This window comes from Cricetulus griseus (genome assembly GCF_003668045.3).
Source record: "Cricetulus griseus strain 17A/GY chromosome 1 unlocalized genomic scaffold, alternate assembly CriGri-PICRH-1.0 chr1_0, whole genome shotgun sequence".
In the NCBI taxonomy this organism is placed as follows: Eukaryota; Metazoa; Chordata; class Mammalia; order Rodentia; family Cricetidae; genus Cricetulus; species Cricetulus griseus.
The window spans coordinates 20,913,253-20,934,765 of record NW_023276806.1 but is presented as its reverse complement, the minus strand read 5'-3'; the positions used below and the strand labels follow the sequence as shown (position 1 = coordinate 20,934,765).

At 41.6% G+C, this 21,513-nt stretch overlaps 1 long non-coding RNA gene across 3 annotated transcripts in view; it reads right to left on the bottom strand.

Annotated features, from left to right (window-relative positions):
- LOC118237982 overlaps positions 1-21,513 on the bottom strand; it is a 39,974-nt gene that overhangs the window by 1,753 nt on the left and 16,708 nt on the right. Inside the window, exons 3-4 of one of the 3 annotated variants that reach the window (XR_004772055.1) lie at positions 7,687-7,766; positions 1,367-1,718 (exon numbers count right to left, since the gene is read on the bottom strand). The exons of 1 other annotated variant lie outside the window; for it this stretch is intronic. This is a non-coding gene — a long non-coding RNA (uncharacterized LOC118237982). Of the gene's footprint in view, positions 1-1,366; positions 1,719-7,686; positions 7,767-21,513 lie in introns of those variants that run through there. One more of the 3 variants, XR_004772057.1, reaches the window with a different exon arrangement.

The window sequence follows — 21,513 nt, the reverse complement described above, 5'->3', positions numbered from 1 at the left end:
TAACTTGGAAATAAAGAGTTCTACTACTGTACACTTTGAAAATCAGGCAACAGAAACCTGTTTTTGTTTTTGTTGTATTGAGAAAGGGTCTTTCAATATAACCCCTAACTGCCTTGGAACTTGCTATGTAGACTAGGCTGGACTCAAACCCCCAAGAGATCTGTCTGCCTCTGCTTCCTGAGTGCTGGGATTAAAGTTATATGCCCTGTAGGTCATCTAGAAAACTCTTATATAAAGTGAACTTTTAAGACTTAAAGGAATGATATTAAAATCCAGGAGTTTCACACTGAACAGATGGTATGCCCCCTCAAGGGGCCCCTATAAACATGCTACGTATGACCTTTCTCCTGCCAACCCTGATGCCATGCCTCCTGGGCTACCCAGATCTGTGAATATTGTTCCTCTGGGAGAGATTCTTCATAAGAAAAGGATCTGTGGAAGCCACTGGCTGACCAGCAGGATTGCCATTCAAGACCAGTGATTGCTCAAGTGTCTCTATACTTGTGGTGACACCCATTGGTTTAGGAACAGCTTATTGTTAGTACTCTGCACTGGCCTGCCTTTGGGGTTGGACATGCCCTCAGCTGCTGCCACTAAGAGCACCACCCATGCACATTCACTATGCTCTCTTTTAAAAGGGCCCTGCCCACCTCCCAGCCTTCTCTCACATTTTCATTTTAGAAAATTACAGTGTGAAGAAGGATGGGTACAGGCATTGACAAGCAACTTTCTTTGCTGGAGTCCCTGCTGTACAGTGAGGGGCAAGGAACTAATTTCTGTGGCATCTTCTCTGTGACCCAGTAATAAATCCATGAGTCCATGTCAGCAGACCCCAGTCTATCAGGAAGCTTCTCATGTCTATGTTGAGTGTAGGGTTTGTTTTCAGATAGGAGGCTACAAACAAATGAGCCGTGACATCCAGCTAAAGGGAACAAGGCTCTCAATGACCCATTTTTTTAAAAAGATTGTATTTATTTATTATGTATACAACATTCTGCTTCCATGTATATCTGCACACCAGAAGAGGGCACCAGATCTCATAACAGATGGTTGTGAGCCACCATGTGGTTGCTGGGAATTGAACTCAGGACCTCTGGAAGAGCAGTTGGTGCTCTTAACCTCTGAGCCATCTCTCCAGCCCTGAGCCATTTTGATATTCTTCCTTCCTTCCTTCCTTCCTTCCTTCCTTCCTTCCTTCCTTCCTTCCTTCCTTCCTTCTTTCCTTCTTCTTCTTCTTCTTCTTCTTCTTCTTCTTCTTCTTCTTCTTCTTCTTCTTCTTCTTCTTCTTCTTCTTCTTCATCCTCCTTTTCTTCTTCTTTTTGGTTTTTGGTTTTTCAAGATAGGGTTTCCCCATGTAGCCCTGGTTGTTCTGGAACTCACTCTGTAGACCAGGCTGGCCTTGACCTCAGAGTTCTGTCTGCCTCTGTCTCCCAAGTGCTAGGATTAAAGGCGTGTGGCATCATGCCTGGGCCATTTTGATATTTTCATACCAGTCCTGTGATAAAACTGATTTTGCATTAACATGAATATTTTTCTACATCTTGCTGAAAGAATAGGTGTTTCAGTGACTCCTTTTACCAGCCAGAGGTATCTGCCATTCCTGTAGTTGGTCAATGGCACACTCAAAGGCAGGAAAATAGTAAGTTACTATCTGTTAGTTTCTTCACTCCACTTGTCCCTATAGGCCAGCCTCCAGGCTGGTGATTGATTCTTTTAGTCTGTAAAGAGAAGGTGGAAAAACAACTTACAGAGATCCAGTGTTGAAAAGCACTTTCTTTTCTATTCCTATGCCATCTCCACTGCAACAGGATCTCACCTAGTGTGAGCAATAGAACAGCTCACAATAATTAAAGCCACAAAGAAAACCAGTAGACATAACAAGAGCTGCCAAAGTAGGTCCCAGGGTGACCAAGCACAGGGGTCTTCTCTACTTTGTCCTTGGCCATCCTCACTTCAAAAATCATGCCACAGAAAATTTCAAAGACAACAAAACTCCCTCTGGATCTATATTTAAATATATATGTCTATGGGTACATGTATACACATATCTATGTGCATATATATAATCTATGTGCACACAGATATGTATAAACATATCTATACACACACAGCATGGAAACAAAAGGGGAACTATTTGTGGGGCAGAAGGGAGCGAGCAAGAGGAGGAAGAGGGCTGAGGCACAGCAGTAGAGGACTGACTGTAAGCAAAGCATGACAATTGATATGTGCATGAACATGCAAGAATGAAACCCATTTTTTTACTAATTAAAATATGAATAACGTTTAAAAGAGAGGAAAAGGAAAGTGCTTTCTTAATCTCAGGGTCAAAAGGCATCCTATTTTGATAGAAACTGAAGAAAGAACCATTTTTTCCTCTTCTATTTAAATGAGGTAAAGAAATTTCCCTAGAATCCTACCATTCTAGAACATTCTGTGTCATCTCATTTGCTAAAACTGGGTCATGTGCCTTTATAAAACTGTCACTTTGTGAAGAAACAAGACTATTGATTGGCTTAGTTCAGACAAGCTTGATCTGACTCCATTGAAAACAAAATAAACAACAAAAAACAGGATCTGGAAAAATAGGCACTAGAAGGGAGTGTTTGCTTACTAACCTACAGTGTCTTCTTATAAAGACTTAGAGTCGATGAGATACTGATCCAGGCCAGCAGGCTGTTCTTCAGGGTCCTGAGGGGGTGGACCAGGGGCTGAGAAGATAAAGCAGTTAGGAAAGCCAGGGCCAGGGGTCTTTCACAAGCTTTGTGTTATGCTAAGCAAGGGTATTAAGAAGTAGGAATCTTATATACAGTTTGCAGGGGGAAATTGGACAGAGTCAGCAGCAAGCTATCATACAATGAGACAAAGTCATCACGAAGCTAATCAAGCAATGTCACACAGAGGGGACACAGGATATCTCAAGTTCATCTCACAGAGCGCACAGCCAGCTGCCTTGGGACTGATAACTACAGCCCCATAGGGTGAATTAGGGTTAGAAAAAATTTCAATGCTTGCCAGCCAAGCTATGTATGTCATTGCTTATCCTCTCGAAGTCCTGAGCTAGGGATGTAGCTAAGTGTTAGGGCGCTTGCCTAGCAGGTGCAAGATTATGGGTTCAATCCTCAACCCTGCCCCACCCTGGAAAACTAGTTAGGCATACTATCAACAAGTGTCCATGCTGCCATTTATTTCTAAGAACCATTAACAGATTATCCTCAGTATCTAGAATCCTTGAATTTCAGTCTAGGAATTATAGCCTAATGCTACAGGATCTCTTGTTAATATATACAGTATTTCAACAACTCATTTGAAACCATAGCTATGTCCTATATCAGGGAAACTACACATCCCCAGTTCATCTGTTATACTTCTAAAATTATTCCAAGTGCCTCTTCTCACTCTCAAAAGTGTTCTTGATCAGTCACTCATGAGTCCTCTCAACCCTTCCGGGCACCCACATACATAGTGTTATATAAAGCAGAAATGCTTCCCTATATAGCTCACGGGAATATATTTGAATAAAATTACATTTCTGTATGTGTTTCCTATGGGTATTTTTCCTATGAATATATTAGCTCGTTCTCACTCTCCCACCCTGTATCACGCCGCTGTGGCTTGGATCTTAAATGAACCTCCAGGCCCAGTTGTTGATGTTGAAGTCTTGGTGTTATTGGGAAGCGGTGGGAAGCTGTGCCTTTGGGAACAAGCCCTTGAAGGAGATGTAGTGAGCCTGACACTCATCGCCTTTATTCTTTGCTTTCCTCCCACCATGAGGTGAGCAGCTTCCTCTGCCAAGCCCCTCTTCTCCACCCACCCACGATGCTCTGTCTCACGACAGTCCACAGACACCTGTGCAGAGTGATGATGGACTATAGCTTCTGAAATTGAACTAAATCTTTCTCTTAAGGTGATTCCCCACCCCCATGTATTTGTTAAAGTGACAGATTACTGATTAATACACATGCAACACAGTGTTGTCATTAGCCCATATAATCTGATCACGTTTGTAATTCCCACTGTTCCCATTTAACCCTAAGTCAAGACCAGCAGAGTCGATGATGAGTGGTAATGCTCTGTGAATGAAGGAACGCTGGGGTCAAATATTCAGTAGCAAATTCTTTGATCATTGTAACACCCCCTTCCTGAATGTCCATCTCTGTTAGCAATGACGCAGTGACTCCTGGGCCATGTCACGGTTCACAGAAGAACGTACAAGCAATGGAAATGTCTCTTCTTTAGCATCATAGGATTTCAATGAGAGGAATAAGCATTATCAAGCATTTCTCCCTTGGGAGTGGACAGTACCCATGTTCATAAACACTTCATACTTATCAGATCAGAGGTCCCATGCAACTGAAAGAACAGCCACCAGGAATGTGTGGCAATGTTTCTATGTCACATAACATCCAGGGGCTTGGGCTGGAGAGATGGCTCAGAGGTTAGGAGCACTGACTGCTCTTCCAGAGGACCCGGGTTCAATTCCCAGCACCCAAATGGCAGCTGACACCTGTCTGTCACTAGTTTCAGGGGATCTGACACCCTCACACAGACATATACATGCAGGCTAAACACCAATGTACATAAAATAAATTTAGAAAAATCCAGTGTCCCCACTTGATAAAATAATACATAATAGTTCAGTGTTTTCTTTCAAACACTATAGGTTAGTATCTAAAAAAGTATTATAAACTTGGCAGTACTATTGCCTATATTTAATTTTGCAATGAGGAATAAAACTATGCATAATATCCTAGCAGCATTGGTGTTTGTCTTTCATGGCAGAATACATTGTTCCCTCCAAAAGTTCATCATCAGAACTTGTACTAAAAAACCTCATTAGTTCATCAGGAAAGTCACTCTTCATTTGAAAATTGTGGGGAAGCTCTGCTGGCTTCATATGACTTTGGGGCAAAATTTAAAACCCTCTATGAAGGAATAAATAGTTGTATAAACAGTTTACTGCTCTGGGAAAATTGGATTAAATATTTCATCCTGTTTGCTTCCTTTTTTCATTTTCGTCTGGGTCGCGTGTGTTAAATGATCTCATCTTGAACCGGTACATACAGAGTCTTGTTCTCTGTTTGCTCTGTTTTTGATCACTGCCTAGAAAATTTCCCTGAATTGTCATATTATTATATGTTTTATAATTACTTTTCCTTAGGAAAGTGATTTTGAGCCTGTGACCACAACTAGAGGGACACATAAGCAGGAAATGGTGTTAAATGGGAAGCCCCTCATCCGGGAGAGCAGACTGAGGTTTTAACAAGGATTTGGCTTTAAAACTGTAAAAGCATCTCTGTGAAAATTGCATCACAATTGCATTTCAGATGTGTAAAACATGTTTTTTGGACTAAAGTCTCTTCACCACCCTCCCATCCCCCAGGAAGCTAACAGGGACTGTGAAGAGAGCTTGCACACCAAGTGTGCACTCCTGGGGCCGTATTTGTAGGGTAGCGCTCGGAGAAGAGTTAGACCAGTGATGGCACACTTATCTCTCATCACTTTTTCCTCCCTGAAACTCTAGAACTGAAACTCATTCTCGTGGGTTCTGTGCTAAAATATCCCTTTAGGCCAGAGAAAACCCAGCTCTCAAATGTATTCCTCAAAGGAAGATCATCTAAGTTTCCTTGGTAACAACAGTGATGCTTCGCAGTCCTTGGTGCCTGCAAGCTCTCTCTCCATTGCAGAAACAAAGACAGCCAGACCAAACAGCCATGTAGGTCACCAGTCACAGGCAAGACCCATGTAAACTGAGAATGCCACAAAGTTGTTCTACAAAATAGTGACACTGGTTTCTCAAAGACTCATGTGAAGATCAGCCTTACTAAATCAGGAAACGATCCTTAAGTGAATGTTTATTGAATTACTCTTTTCCCTTTGCTTGAGCTTATTGCAATCTCCGCTTTACCCTCCAGTTTATTTATTATTATACCCTCCACTGATCAGGTCTTTGGAACAGATTCTGAATAGGACCAAAAATCCAAGTCTTAAAATAACTTGATGATTTTTTTTGGTTTGTGTTTTGAGACAGAGTCTCACTATGTAGCCCAAGATGATTTTAATCTCATAATCCTGTCACCTCTATCTTCTGATACCAGTCATAGCCATGGCTGACTATGCTGGCTGGGAAGGCTCAGATTTTAATCTTTCTGCACAAGTGCTGGTATCACTTATATACAGCAGAGGCACAGATTTTAGAAGTACTACTCAAGTAGTTTTGAGAAACGTGTATCTAAATGTAAGACATTTATATAAATTTTAAATTGTAGTTACCATATCTTTAGTATGAAATGGCCTCATTTAAATCATTTTATATAAGGTCATATTTTTAGATTTCTTGAATAGCATATTAAGATATAGCTGAAGAGAAAAGTGCTAAACTAGAAGGTATGCTTGAAAAACTTGCTTAGACTATGCACCTACATTCAAAAATGGACTAAGAAACTAAGGGGTTTTGGGGTTGTACATTCATAACATTTAAAGAATTCTTAATACAATTATTAAAATACAACACGTTTTTAAAAATGGGCAAAGAATTTCAAAAGGACATATGCAAATGTTCTCTAAGAGCTGGGGATGGCAGTGGGGCGCAGTGTACCCTGCTTGTAATAGCAGTATTTGGAAGGTGGAGGCAGGAGGATCAAATTCAAGGTCAGCTTCAGCTGCATAGCAAGGCAGAGGTAGTGTGGCTTATACAGGGCCCTGTCTAAATAAACAAACAAGCAAATGCTACATGAAAAAATACTCAACAAAATTTGACCTTTAGAGAAATTCACATTAAAATCACAACAAAATACAACTCCTTAGCCATTAGAATTATTGTAATAAAAAAATTAGAGGAATCAGAGGCCTCATTCATTGCTGGTGAGATTGAACACAGTGTATCTGCAGACAGAGTAGGCTGATACAGGCTCACAAAGGCAAGCATGGAGTTACCATTGACCTGTGTCTCTACCCCTGTGTGTGCATCCAAGAAAACAGGAATGTAAGTCTTCACAAAGCTTGTATGTGAGCATTTATAACAGCAGTACTCAAAATAGCCAGAAAAAAGTAGAAAGCCCATGTCCATGATTGATGAAAAGATAAACGAGAAGCCATACTCTACACAGTAGGGTGTCAGATGGCATAAAAAGATGTGCCCCCCACAATGCAGTCACAACTGACCACACACTGTATGATTCATTCATATGAAACACTTGGAACAGGCGAAGCTACAGAGTTGGAAAGTAGATTCATGTCACTCAGACTTCAGTGTGAACAAAGAGCAAGGAGAGACTAACAAGCCATAGTTTATACTTAGATGCCACAAGTGTTCTCTAATTAGATTGTGATAGAACTTTGAGAATATATACTTAAATATTCAAAAGCTGTAAATTTACATGTATGAATTTTATATATACCAGTAATGCTGTTTCAAAATGTGATAAACAAAAACAGAAGAAATCTAGAATATGGTCTATTTTCCCCTAGGTAATAAAGGACACCTTAAACGGTCCCCATATTACAAGTAACAACGGAAGTTACTGATAACATTTTGTGCATTGATCTCTGCCATAATTAACAACTTCTGTTTACTGAAAATGCCATAAGGAAGTTGAAAGGAAAAGCCAGTGTTGGGATGTTTGCAACACAACATCTGTTTAGTCAGAGTAAAATGTGAAACACTTTATATTCTAATCACACACATACCATCGTTCTCAAGCCAGCTGATTGCTTTATGGGGAGGGGTCAGGGCCGGTTGGTGTTACTGAGCTGTGGTGTGACTGGGCCTGTGTGCAGGAAGAAGGAGCAGAGGGGCAATGAGAACACCTTGTTCCCAATGTTAGGGCAAGGCAGCTTACTGAAGTAAGTTTTTCCCAACTAGGAGGCTCTTCTGACCTAAGGGCCTCTCTATGACCCCAAAGGCCACCATCCAGTGTATGACCCACAGGGAGGAGTGGGCCTCTCACAGACTGCTCACAAATGGTCCTATTTTGTTGGGACATCACATTTTCATATGTCCCTTCAGCTTTAACAAATGCCATCTGTTGCTGGGCACCACTGTTTGGGATGGTTGTGCCATTTTATACCCCTAGTGGAACTACGAAGGAGTTACAGTTGCTTCACTAGCTCGCCAAGACATTGTCAGATTTTAAGATGTTGGAATCAGTGAGACTAGTTAATAGACATCATATGGCACAGTGAGTCTACCCTTAGCTATGTCCTTGACATACACCTAGCACTGGCACAAGTTTTCTCCTGTGTGCGCCAGGAGAAAAACATCCATAGCAGTGTTAGTTGTGAAACTCAAATACTGCAAACCACCACAGTGCCCAATGGATGAAGAAGACATACATTTTAACCTGCTCACATAGCAGACTGCTGTACATGAAACAGTAAGACCACGGAATGATACACATTTGCTTTACAAATACTCTGATGGGAAGAACATATCTAGCCATGTATGCATGAAATTCCAAGCCTTACAAAAAGATACTTATTAATTCATACATACCTGATGGAAGTAAAGATAAGCCAGAAAGAGTTAATATGAATTTTAGGATAGTAAGCTAACAATCTTTCTTTAAGGAGTGAAGTTTATTTAACCATGAACATGTACATTGGAAACATCAGCCATTGGCTTTATCTTGTAGACTATCAGAATAATTTATTTCATTATCATTTATACTGCTGTTCATCTTAGAGTCTTCTGTATCCGGTCTTCCCTGTCATCCCTGCTGCCCCACCTTTTTGATATTTTTTTGAAATAGGGTCTCATTCTAAAGCACAGTCTGGCTGCAAACTTACAGCACACTTCATGCTTTCAGCCTCTCAAGTATCTACAGGTGTAAGCCACCGTGCCTGGTGAAATCCCCCTTTTTCTAAGGACGTCAATCATATAGGAAGAGAACCTTCACTCATTTATGTTTTAGCCTGATTACTTTGTGAAGACTCTGTCCCCAGTCAAGGCTTCACTCTACCCCCTTGATTACAGGGGCTTAAGAATTCAGCATAACTTTTGGGGGAGAGTAAAATTCAAGACATAATATTGTTGGGTTAATTTTTATTGGGTGAGCTTAAGATTTCTTTGGGGCTTCGGAGGAGACAGCTTGATGCCTGAATCTGGAAGCTAGTGGGCAGGTGCTGAGGACTCAAAGTGTTCTGTTGACAGTCATGAGGATAGAGATGGTAACTGAGTCTATGGGGTAGGTGGGGTCATTTGAGAAGAGGATAACAGGTAAGAGGGATATCAGAACAGGACACTGAAGAGAGGGACAAGCCCTCCAAGTCGAGGTAGTGTACAAGACAGGAAGAAGACAGGTCCAGAAAGAACAAGGGATGACTTGTGTGGAGTATAACATTAGACAGCTGATGACTGACGGGGATGTTTTGAATGGTACTAGCGGAGTCCTTGGATAGAGTGACATGGATGGAAATTAGATTTACTTAAGTGGCATAGTAAGTGGAAGATGAGGTGGCCAAGAGGCTGCAGAACACTCTTTAGACCCTGGATGTGGGTGGGGGAAGATCCTAGCTGAGAAGTGGAGACCATAGTGTGTTCCAGAGAAAGCTGTTGTCTTGGTTATCTTTAAGATGGGAATGGTTAGAGCTTGTTAGAATGCTGATTCAAAGGTTGAAGATAGAAAAGGGACCGGAATTACTTATGGCTCTGAGCATAACAGACCAGAGACTAGGGAGAAGAGCCTCTTCTCTTCCAAAGGAAGGGAAGAGGAGAGTGGACGTGGCTCTCAGCTAGCTACATGGACAGTAGAAGGTTGAGAGTGGACCATCCCATGGCTTCTATTTTGTCTGTGTTATAGGAAGCAGAGTATTCTCCTGAGAACAAGTAAAAGGCTAGATGGCTAAAGGACCAAAGGTTTGAAGGAGTTATTATAACCAGCATACTCATGAGCTGATAGAAAAGCAGAATATTGAGAGAGCAAGACAGCTCAGTGGGTTAAGGCACTTGCCACAAAGGCTGACAGCCCGCATTTGACCCCAGGTCCCACATGGTGGAAGGAGAGAACCAACTCTCATAAGTTGTGATCTGACCACCGCACAGGAGCTGTGGTATGCATACCTTCAACCTTCACTCACCAAAACAAATATATAAAATGTAATAAAGCTTTTAAAAAACAGAATCTGGATTCTGGGATTATAGAGAACCTAATGATACTGGTTTTATGGGATTTTTTCAGTGACATCAAAAAGGCATAAGAAGACTACCTTACAGCCCCCAGTTTTCAGCAGCTGAGTTCAATAAGTCTTAGTTTATAGTCATTTTCCAGTCTCGTGGCAGTGGAGGGGGTGTGGGGAATCACTTGCCATTCAGGGACCCTGACTCCTTCTGTCTAGTGCACATCTATCTTCTAGAGCTGTAGTATCTTTTCTTGTACCCTGAAAGAATGCATAAAAGGAGAAAATGCAGAGTCTATATATTGTGGGGAGTTTTGAGGATCAAGTCCAGCAGTGGGTGACAGAATTTCTGGTATATACCATAGACCAAAATTTAGTACCACTGCTCCCACTGAGTGCAAGAATGGCTTGGATACTTGTTAGAATGTCAAACAAGAACGCCAGTAAGCAATTATTACAGATTCACTCAGTCTCCGTGCCCTATGATGTGAAGGCCGCACCTACTCCAACAAGGTCAAACCACTTGATCCCTGTCAAGTAGCACCACTCCTTAGTGACCAAGCATCCACATATATGAACCTATGGGAGCCATGCCTATTCAAACCGCCATGGTTATTAGTGGCCTTGTTGCAGGAAGGGTGTCCTGGGGGTGGGCTTTGAGGTTTTAAACGCTAAAGCCAGGCCCCAGTGACTCTGTCTCCTGCTGCCTGTGGATCCAGATGCAGAACTCACAGCTCCTTCTCCAGCATCATGCCTGCCTAAGTGTTACCATGCTTCCTGCCATGATGGTAACAGACTAAACCTCTGAAACTGCAAACCATCCCCCATTAAATGCTTTCCTTTATAAGAGTAGCCATGGTCATGGGGTCTCTTCACAGCAATAACACTGACTAAGACACTCTGGTTGAGGGATTTAGGAGGTTAAGTAACTTATCTAAAGCCACATATGTGATAAGTGGCTGAGCTGGCATTCGGTCTCTGGCTTCTGTGCTGGAGATCTTACCTACTACAAACGCAGAGACATATCAACTCCTGTGCAACAAGATAAGAGATGCAGACATCAGTATCAGAGGCTTGTGAGGATGGGATGCTTACATTCCATCATAAGGGCCGAGAGCCAGGAAATTCTTTACAGTCGCTGGCTAGAGCATGATGTTAGGGCCAGGCTAGCTGAGTTTTATCTCAGCTCCATCTCTCATGAGCTGTTTATGTTTGCAAAGGTTATTTACCTGTTTGTGCTTGTTTTTCTCATCTGTGAGATGGGATCACTAATATTTATCTATATAGAGTTGTATAGAGTTAACTAAGTTAATATGAATATCTGTTGTTACTTCTAAATTGCTTCTGGGATGGATGGCTGGGCACAAATAGCATTCTATGGTGGGGAAAGCACAGAAAACAGTATTTCTAAATGATGAATTTGGGAAGTGGGGTGTGCTCAGAGAACAGCTGGCTTTTCAATTTGGCTAAGGCAAAGAGCTAATATTGGGCACCAAAGACAAACAAACTAGAATGTTCACTTGGAACCTTGTAGATACCCAGCTAAGGAATGCCCATGTAGGTTCAAAGAGAAAGTGGAACTTCTAAAGGTTTGGGGGCTGTGATAACATTATAATATTATTTTTAATTTTTATTATTTTTTGTATGTATGTGTATGAGTGTGTCTGTGTGAATGTGTGTGGGTACCTCTGTAGGCCCAGAAAGGACATCGGATGCCCTGGGGCTGGAATTGCAAGGGTTTGTGAGCTGCCCACATGGGAGCTGGGGATTGCACTCGGACCATCTACAAGTGCACTATATTTTTAAGGCGTCAAGCCATCTCTTTAGTCCCTGGAATGCTTTTTTCCTAAGTATGATTTCATATGTTAAGCAAATGCACTAAGCAGATGAAAAAATTTCTCAGTCTACTTGGTGATTATATTTCTCAGGAGAAATTAATAATATAACCGTGTACTTCATAAATCCATCTACCCACCAACCTACACAACAGTGAAGTGCTTATCACATTAACCCATACTTCATTCCACACGGGCCTGAGAAGACTGAACATACACAAATGGAGCAGATAAATAATACATGAAAATGTAACAACATATAGAATACATCAGAAGGTGGTTTTCTAGGACTAGGATCTGAAATAAGATACAGAGTCCAACTAATTGTGCATTCCCTTTGCCTTCTGAAAGCACAGACATAAAGGGAATGTGAATCATGCAATTCTTATTACCTTATAACAATTCTAACATCTTTTGGCAAAACTGGCTTTTTCTTCCTGGAGCTCAGTGGAAAAATAACATGTACTTTCTGCTAATGTCCAGTTTTTTTAGGAAATGAAAAGTCAACCTCCACGCAGTCATTTCTGGTGACTTACTGTCAACAGTGACTCCCCAAGCCCCTAAATCTGACGATTTCTTTAACTCAGTAGAAAACATTTTCTGAACCTACATCTGTAGTTTATATCGGAAGCATCCTCCCAAAGGCCCACGTGTTGGAAGTCTGGCTGCTAGCCTGTGGCACCACTGGAAGATTATGGGACCTGTAATAGACAGGAGAGGAAGTTAAATCTTTCTAGAGCCCTTGAGGGGGATCTTGGAGCTCATGCCCATTTCCTTCTCTCCCTGCCTCCCAGCTGCCATGAGGACAGTTTCTTCCACTTTGCACCCTGCCATGTTATTACTTCATCATAGTGAGACCAAGTGGGTGCTGGGAACTGACCTTGAGTCCTCTGGAAGGCCAGCCAGTGCTCTTAGACACTGCCCCGTCTCTCCAGCCTCCACTCCCGCTTGTGAAAATTAGATTGTCTGAGGTATTTTGTCACAGTGGTGGGATGCTCACTAATACAGTACAATATAATGCAATGCAACACAACACAACACAGTATAATAGATGTACATTCTTGGTCTCCAATTAATGAACACATAAGTTGCTTCCAGTTTTCCAGTGCTATAAACAGCCCCGCAGAACATCCTAACATGTATTTCCTTGAGAGGTGTGCAAACAATTCTCTAGGAAAAATAATAGGAAATAGAATTGCTGGATTATGAAGGATGAATAGCCTTATCAAGTAATGTCTTATTACTCTTTGAACTGATTGAACCAATTTACACTCACATCCAGACCAGCAGAGAGGTTTTTTTCTTTTCTTTTCTTTTTATATATATTTGAATTACAAACAAGATTGAATTACATGACGATCCCAGTTCCCTTCTCCCTCCCTTCCTCCTCTACCACCCCCCCAACTAAAATCCTACCTGTCATATGTCCTTTCTTCTAATCTACACCTGACTCAAAATTTCTGCTCCCTCATGACCTCTGCATCCTTCCTTTTCTTCCCTTCTCACTCTCGTAGCTTCCTCCCCCCTCTTCCCATGTTCTCAATCCAGCAGAGAGTTTTAACACGTGGTGCTAGAACACGTTTTAAAGAAGAAGCAGTTCTGAGATGGCAGCCACTGTCTTGGCACCACTGCCCGTGAAGGGGTTCGTCTTTCAAGCATTTCTTGGCTGTCAGGTATGGTCTTCCTTCTGTGAAATACCTGAGCAAGTTATATAATATTTTTATACCTGTCCATTTATGCGTGAGGGTCATCCGTATTCCGCTGCTAATCCAGTTTAGAGCTAGCTGTGTTTTTAATATATTCTGTCTGTGACCTGCTTAGAAAAGGATTGGTGATAGTATTGCTTTCTTGGAGTTTTTAAAGGTTGTCAAGCCATTATCAAGCTGATACTTGGTGTAAGGTGAGCAAATCATACACCTCCCCTCTCCCCCTTTATTAATTTTGTTCATTTCATCACACTGGATGATGACTAATGTTTTAGAAGACCCATTAGGGTAGATGGCCTTCAGGAATATCATACACACAGCAACCAGGGGCCAGAAACCTCTGGAGTTAAAGCAATGGAGAGCTCAAGTTCTTTGTCACCAGTAGGAAAAGGAAATTGCCAGAAAATATAATACCAAGCACTGAAGAACAATCGACACTTTGTGAGGTATATTAGACCCTCGGGAACATTTTAAAAAATAGTGTTTCTTTGGAAACCGATGGTCCACATTGAGGAGACAGAAACCCCATTTCCTAGTGAACTTCTATTTACCTTTCCTGAACACAGGCTGGGTGTTCCATCCTCCGCCCCCACCCCCACCCCATGGTGCTTGGCTCTGCTTGACTTACTTTGACTAACAGGCCTGAATGTACTTAAAAAAACAAAACAAAACAACAACAATAAAAAACTTCATCTTTTCCTAGTTACAGACATCCTGATGGATGAAAACATAAAACATTCCAATAATAAAAGTACAAAAAAATCCAGATGGGCTCTGTTGAGGAAGACTTTAATTATTAGAGAGAAAAGCTCTGGTGGTCCTGAATGAAGACAGTAGTTGTTGAAAGTAGTGGTTGCACTCAGACTGCACTCAGTTGCAGTCTGTCATCCCAGCCCCGAGAAAACAGAGGCAGGAGGAGCTTGAGTTTGAGGTTAACCTGAACTACCTAACAAATTACAGATCAACCTGGGCTCTAAGAGAGATTCTGCCTGAAATTAAAAACAAGAACATAAAGAAAATATTAATTGTTCCCCCCAAATATGTATGCATGGCATAATTATCTAAACTCCTAAAACAAGTTGGCAAAGTAATTCAAATGTTCATCAGAAGAATAAACTGAATAACTAGAAAACTTCTAAATTTAAGACTCTAATACATTATAACTGTCCTGCATGATCTGGTGTGAAATATAAACTTTGTCAAAAGCATGCAGCACATGGGGCTGGAGAGATGGCTCAGTGGTTAAGAGCATTGCCTGTTCTTCCAGAGATCCTGGGTTCAATTCCCAGCAACCACATGGTGACTCACAACCATCTATAGTGAGATCTGGTGCCTTCTTTTGGTGTGCAGGCAAATGTGCAGTTAGAACACTGTATACATAATTGTTACCATAAATCTTTCTGCCAAAAGCCGCTGAGCCCCACCGCCACGTGCGAGCTTTACGCCAGCCGCCCACCTGAGTTAGGGCCCAAATGAATACATAGAAACTTGTATTAGGTACAAAGCTGCTTGGCCAATGACTTGGATTCTCATCTGCTAGCTCAGTCTTAACTATCATAAATCTATATATGTTATAAGACTTATCTAATCGGATGCCTTATTGGCATCCCTCCTTGCTGGTGGCTCAAATCCTGCCACTGGACTTAATAAATAAATCAATCTTTAAAAAAAAGCACACAGCACAAATGATAAAAGGATGAGTGTAGCTTCTGAGCCAGTTTTAAAGATTTATCTTTATTATTTTTATTAATGTGTATGTGCATATATGTGCATGTGAGTACAGGTGCCTGCAAAGGCCAGAGGAGGGCATTGCATCCCTGGAGCTGGAGTTACAGGCAAGCCGAGTGATGTGGGTGGTGGGAAACCCACTCAGGTCCTCTGCAAGAGTGGTTTGCTATCACTCCAGACCCTGAAGCCAATTTTAAAGAGTTGGATAATTCAATATACGTTACGGATCATCACTTAGCCTGTACTGAATTAGATCATTGCTTCACACCATATGCCATTATATATTCCAGATGAATCGAGAAGCTAATTGTCAAAAGTGAAAGCATATAATTATCAGAAGAATATAAAATTGAACACTTACTTATCATCTAAGAAAAAATGGAAAGTTAATGGAAAAAAATTTAATTAAGAATTTTACATAGTTTCTTCATGGTTCCTGATGTTGATCTTTGCTATGGAAAAGCCTTTCCCTGAAAGGAGACAGATTGACCAGCTGAAAGAGCTACATTGTGGAGATAAGAAGGGAATAGATTTGAGTTTAGTTTGTACAATTTTAGAAGAAAGATAATATTGTGAGATAATGGGCAATTTTTTTTACCTTCTCTCTACAGTGTTTTCACATTTGATAATTCATTAATATCTGCACACTTAAGATGGCTCAATGGTTAAGAGCACTTGTTGTGCAATGATGAAGGCTTGATTTCAGAGCCAAGCACCCACAAAACTAGTCTGGCCTCATCTCACACATGCATGTAACCCAACACTGTTGGGGAGACAAGAGAATCTCAGGGGCTTGCTGACTGCCAGCCTAATAAAAAAAAGTGAGAGATCCAGAATCAGGGAGAGACCCTGCCTCAAAGGAATAAGGTGGACAGCAACAGAGGGACATACAGTGCCCTCTTCTGACCTCCAAGCACACATGCAGGCATACCTGCATGCACGCTTACACACACACACACACACACACACACACACACACACACACACACACCACTCACACCATACAACACACACAGGAGTGCACACACCATATATCATACACACACACACCACTCATACCATAAAATACACACACACACACACACACACACACACACACACACACACACACCCCACTCACACCATACATCACACACAGGAGTGCACACACCATATATCATATACACACACCACTCACAATATATCACACACACACACACACACACACACACACACACACCACATATACATACATTTTTAGGATGGAAGAAAATATGTACTTTTGAAAGTAATTTGAAGACTTTAATGTAGATTAAAGAAACTCTTGAAAATCATCTTTAAAAATATGGCACTCATCTCAATTTGAAAACAGGCAAAGGTGCTGGCTATAAAAAAAATGTAGTTCATTAAAAAAATGAAAGTGGCCAGCAGGCATAATAAAATATATTTTATTTCACTGGTAGTCAGAGAAATACAAATTAAATAATTATGAGCTTTCACAGTGTCCAGGGAAACTGGCAAAGATGAAAGGGAGAGAGAGAGATAACATGCTGCTCAGGCAGAGGGCTTGGGAGATGTGCACAATAGGGCCACTCGAGTCAGACGACGGCTGTTAAGGGAGTTTGGCAAAGACATCAGAAGTCCTTAAATGACACCAAAACTTTGTGTCATCATTTTCCCCTAAGAAAATAACCAAATAATTACACCAGGATTTTGAAAATTCGTAAGAATGAAACTTAGCAACTGTCTAATGTTCATCACAGAGGAGAGGTTCAATAAGTGAGGACATCCATGGCATTGGAATACTGTTTCATTTTCAGACAATTATCTCCAATTTACTTCAAGTGGAAAGGTGCTCACAGAATGGTGGAATGACAGACTACAACAGGATCTACGTTGTCATCGAGTTTTTGTTTGTTTGCTTGTTTAGAGACAGGGTTTCTCTGTGTAGCTTTGGAGCCTATCCTGGCTCTTGCTCTGGAGACCAGGCTGGCCTTGAACTCACAGAGATCTGCCTGCCTCTGTCTCCAGAGTGCTGGGATTAAAGGCGTTTGCCACCAAATCCCAGCGCCATCAAGTTTTTAGAAGCGTGTGAAATTGGGCATGGGCATGTGTGCATTTACAAACAAAACAAACAAACAAATTGAAAAGAAATGTCCTCTTGCATATTTTAAGGTAGCTTATTCTGGATAGTGGGCTACAGACGATTTAAAGGTATTTTATTTCTTTGTAAGATCCTTATTTGGTTCTAAAAATTGATTTATAAGGGCTAGAGATAGTTCAGTGGTAAAGAGTACTGGCTGCTCTCCCAGGTTCAATTCCCAGCATCCACACAGTGACTTAATAACTGTCTATAATTCCAGTTCCAGGGAATCCAACACCCCTTTCTAGCCTCTGAGGGCACCAGGCTTGCACCTAGTACATTAAAGCAAAACACTTATACACAGAAAAAAAAATTAAGTTAAAAGTTCCATATGTTAACTTACATTTAGTTTATACTCAGAAAAACCCAATGCGAAATGAACCCCAATCTTCTATGCACTCACGCTCTGTGATATTTTAGATCCTCCCCTTGTTTACTTCGTGTCTATTAGACAGTGCGGGTTTTGGTTCAACTTAGCCTGTGACAGAACCCAAGCCTATCGGAAGGGGATAGATGGCCGAGTCTGGGTAAAGCTGATCCTTCCCTATGATCAATTAACATACCTGCAGTGTGGAAATACGAAAATTGTTTCAGAAGGTGGTGTGGAAATATGAAAATTGTTTCAGAAGGCTATCAGGTGATGGGGAATGTACTTCTGTGTATGTTCACCTTATTGATTGTTGAATAAAATACTGTTTGGCCAATGAGGCAGCAAGTTAGACGGGACTAGGAGTCAAAGAGGATTCTGGGAAATGTAGTAGAGAAGTGGTGATCCAGGCAGGAAATGACATAGCATGGAGATTCATACATAAACAAGGTAGAAGGAAGTGGGCCCTCTCTTCCTCCAGATTCACCATGTGATCCACCGGCAAGGGAGACGCCAATGGAAGGCGTCCCATAAGACAAGTCTTATAAAATATATAGATTTCTGATAATTAAGACTGAGCTAGCAGATGAGAATCCTAGTCATTGGCCAAGTAGCATTTGTACCTAATATAAGTCTGTGCATTAATTGGGGCCCTAACTCGGCAGACAGAACTCAGGCGGCTGCTGGAGACTGCCCAGGTAGCTGTAGGGCTCGGGCGGCTTTTGGTGGAAAGATTTATCATAACAATCAGGTGAGAAGATGAATGTGCCCAAGATCCCCTAACTTCAGGGCCCAGGGAAGCTCATGCTGTGAAGCTCACTGTAACAATAAGTCTTTCCACCGAAGCCACCCGAGTCCTGTCGCCATGTGGGCGCTTTCCGCCAGGCCATCAGAGTTCTGCCCGCTGCCATGTTAAGGTCCCAAGTTATACACAGAGACTTATAAAAGTTACAAATGCTGCTGGCCAATTGACTAGGATTTTTTATATGCTAGCTCAGTCTTAATTATCATAAATCTATATATTTTATAAGACTTATCTTATTGAGGATGCCTTCCGCTGGCATCATCTTCCTGGGATCACATGGTGGCTCCAGAGCAGAGAGCAAGTGGAAAAGGAAGCACAAGAGAGCGTTTCCTACTTATATTCTGAGTCTGTCTGCTATGTCACTTCCTGCCTGGATCGTTATACTTCTTTACTACATTTCCCAGAACCCTCCTTGTCTCCTAGTCCCGCTAACTTGCTTCTTCATTGGCCAACAGTACTTTATTCAACAACCAATAAGATAAACATACACAGAAGGACACTCCCCGTCAGCTGGCATCTGGAGCATTAGAAGGGATGGATGGTCACTCTCCTCAGGTACACATATGTGAAGTCCACCTTTATGCTGAGGAGAGCAAAACTGGTGTTGATCTGCGGTTTTTATATGTATATAAAAGTTCAGAAAATATCTGGATTTATTACTGTACATTTATAGCTATTCTGATGGTGGGTTGGCTGTTTTATAAGAGTAACAAATGGCGCTGGAGAGATGGCTCAGCAGCAAGAGCACTGGTTGCTCTTGCAGAGGACCTGGTTCAGTTCCCAGTGCCCACACAGTACCTCTGAGGTTCCAGGTCTAGGGAATCCCATGCCTTCTTTGGGATTCCTTGGACACCAGGAATGCTCATGTTGCATATACATATGTGTTGGCAACACACACACACACACACACACACACACACACACACACACATATAATAAAAGGAAGGAAAGAACAATGAAGTAAGAATATATAAATAATAATTATCTACTTCATACATTGTTTTGTCATTTCATGCTTATTTCTGTAGATAGTAATTCCTCATCTTGTTATGAGGAATTTTTTTTGCCCAATTTATGGTTAACTGCTAGTAAATACTTGTGGGTTAAATTTAAATATTTTATTCAAAATATACATGAATTGCATATGTTTTGATTTTAATAGCACACTACTAAATATGTAAAAACTTCAGTTGTTTTATTTTAAAAAGATGTTTCCTTCTTAGATACTTACAAATATAAATTACAATGCATGATAACTTTCAAAATCAGATTTAAATATGACTGATTTTTGATTTTTCAAGTAAACTTGACCCAATTACATTAAATGTTTTCCCAAAAATGAAATCCTTTGCTGCTCCAATGCCAAGTCTATTACTGAGTTGCTAAAACAGAGAACAGGGAAGATGACACCTTCACTGCTTCCCCTGGGCCTGAGTTCTCACATTTTTTTGGCTTTAAGACTCCTTTAAGCTACTAAGTTATTGAGGACTCCAAAGGCCTTTGCTCATGTGGATAAAGTCTCTCAATACTTGCGCTTTGTAAGGAATACTGGAACAGCTTTTAAAGTTTTAAAAATTGTGTGCACATGGGTGGGTGCCTGCGCATAGGGGTGTGCATGTGAGCGCAGTGCCTACCGAGGCCAGCAGAGGGAGACAGATCCCTAGGAATTAGAGTTACAGCCTGTTGTGCGCTGCCTGATGTGGGCGCTAGAAATTGAACTTGAGTCTTCTGCAAGAGCAGTAGGCTCTTAACTGCTGGGCTGTCTGTCCAGCCCCCACTGGCATGTTTTCAAAGCAAACAACAACAACAACAACACAACACATAAGCATAGCTCCCATCAGCTCTCAGAGCCGTGAAGGTATGAAGTGTCTTGCAGCCTTTTGGAGAACTCCCTTGTGAAAAGCATGAGAATTAAAAAGGCAAGACACATTTAAAATTATTAAGAAAAAGACTCTGGAAGAGTCTTGCATCTCTGGAACCACTGGTTTAAAACAACATGCTACATACTTAAGGGTACTGTAATACACTGACTATTCCAACATGATCCCTGATACCATTGTGTGTGTTGTGGTAGTCTATGCATGCTTGAACCACAAAGATGGCCACGGCCACCACTCTTAAGGCTTCATCATGCGAGAGTCTGTTTCATTAGACCTGCCTAATTGGATGGCCCCGACAAGTGAATTTTTTCTTTCTCCCGAGTGCTTCCTCCACTTGCCCTGGGGCTCCTGAACAGTTTCAGTCTGAGGCTGTGTGACTCTCAGTGTTGCATTCTGGGTGGCCTGGGTGGAAGCCAGTGACCTTTTGGTACTTTTCAAGCTGAAATGCAGTTCTGTTGGGACATGCCCTCTTCTCAGAGCTTCTAATCTTCCCCTTTCTGGTGCCTGTGGGAAACATTCTCCAAGTCCTTGGTGGACTCATGGAGAGGACAGCGGGCTCACAGTCCTGATCTCCCCCTTCAGACTCATTCCTGGAACACAAAACTCCAGATCCTGGCTCCTCTTGGAAGTGGGGCCACCTTCAGAGGCTCCCCATTCTGGCTCAGCCCCCAACTGCTGCAGCTATGGGCTGCATGAGCTTCCGTGCTGACTGGATCTCTCTCTCTCTCTCTCTCTCTCTCTCTCTCTCTCTCTCTCTCTCTCTTTCATCTGGCAAGCCTCCCTCAGAGCAGGTGCAGGTTCCTCGTCTCTGATGGTCTGCTGCCACCCACAACTTAGTCACCAGCTTTTGCTTTCCTTTCCATTTTCCTTGTCTTCTTTTTTGGTAAAGGTATTGTGTTAAACATTTAGATCATTGCTTATTCAGGAGCATAGATCAGCAAAGCACTCTTTATTTCT